Here is a 1,532-nt window from a genome sequence, read left to right as displayed (position 1 = left end):
TCTTAGGCTGGCCTCGAGCTCTTGGTGAGTCTCCTACTTCTGCCTCCGAGTGCTGGGATTAAAGGCCTGCGCCACCACGCCCAGTGCAGGGATCTTTCTTACTCATTCTCCATCTTTTTTTTTTTCTTTCTTTTGAGAATGAGTCTCTCACTGGACTGAGTCACACTGATTAGATTAGACTAGACTCTGGTAAGCCCCAGGGATCCTCCTGCCTTCCCGCCCCTAGCACCAGGATTATAGTCACGTGCTGCCGCTTCTGGGCTTTCAAAATTAGTATGGTGGAGCAAACAGGTCCCGTGCTTGTGCAGCAAGCACTTTCCTGACTGAGCCATCTTCCCAGCTCTAAGGATTCTCTCTCTCTCTCTTTTTTTTTTTTTTTTTTTTTTTTTTTTTTGAGGTAGGGTCTCACTCTGGCTCAGGCTGACCTGGGATTCACTATGTAGTCTCAGGGTGGCCTCGAACTCTTGGAGATCCTCCTACCTCTGCCTCCCGAGTGCTGGGATTAAAGGCGTGCGCCACCACGCCCGGCTGGCTTCTCTCTTTTTTTTTAAGGTAGGGTCTTGCTCTAGTCCAGGCTGACCTGGAATTCATTACACAGTCTCAGGGTGGCCTTGAACTCATAGTGTTCCTCCTACCTCTGCCTCCCAAGTGCTGGGATTTTAGGTGTGCACCACCAAACCCAGCAAGATTCTCTTGTTTCCCATGAAGGGTCCCTAGAAACTCAAAGTGTCTGCACAGTCGGTACGTACTTGTCAAATGAGCGCTGTACCTGTAATACAGGCAATGAGGGGCTTGCCTGTGGCCGCACTCCCAGCTGGTTGGACCATCATGGGCATCTGCTGAGGCAGGCCTGTGAGCATCTGCCTGCTGGGAATGAGGATTTAGGGCTGAGATATAGGACCTGTAATTGTATAGTGTTCTGTCTAGGGCCCAGGCAGGCAGGTAAAGGCAGTCTGCAAAGATGGAATGAAGCGAGTGCCCAGGGTGGCAGGGGGAAGAGATGTAGACCTAGCAGCTCCCCCGTCCCGTCTGTCCTGGGACTCACTGAAAGCAGCCTCAAGCCCAGGGCCTTTCTATATACGCTTCTGTGTCCATCCAGCGGGCTCAGGTGAGTTTCGCTGTATGTTCCTCCACGAGAAAGAAAGTGTGTGAAACGGGGTGGGGAATAGATGTAAGTCCCTGGCCAATGACACTAAAACAATTGATGAAGAGAGGAGGAGAGAGCTCCCCAAACAAATATAATCACATCTTGCTCAGGAATCCGAGAGATGAAGGAAGTGGAGAGGCGATGGGACTTCCTTCTGCAATCGCCAAGGAGGCCAGACAGCACAACTGACGAGCGGCACAGCCCCTGACCAAGGACTGACTACATGCCTGGGGAAGGTCAAAGTAGGAATAAGGAAAGGCAAAACACAGGCTGTGTTGAGGTTGCAAAACACTTACTAAAGACAGCACCCAGGTCTTCTTAGTATCTGAGGAAGACTAGGGAAGGTCGGCGGCATCATGCAGAAGGTTTCTGTGCTCGCAGATGT

The sequence above is a fragment of the Jaculus jaculus genome, chromosome 1 (genome assembly GCF_020740685.1).
Source record: "Jaculus jaculus isolate mJacJac1 chromosome 1, mJacJac1.mat.Y.cur, whole genome shotgun sequence".
In the NCBI taxonomy this organism is placed as follows: domain Eukaryota; kingdom Metazoa; phylum Chordata; class Mammalia; order Rodentia; family Dipodidae; genus Jaculus; species Jaculus jaculus.
The sequence above is the reverse complement of the archived record's forward strand: the minus strand, read 5'-3'. Positions refer to the sequence as shown.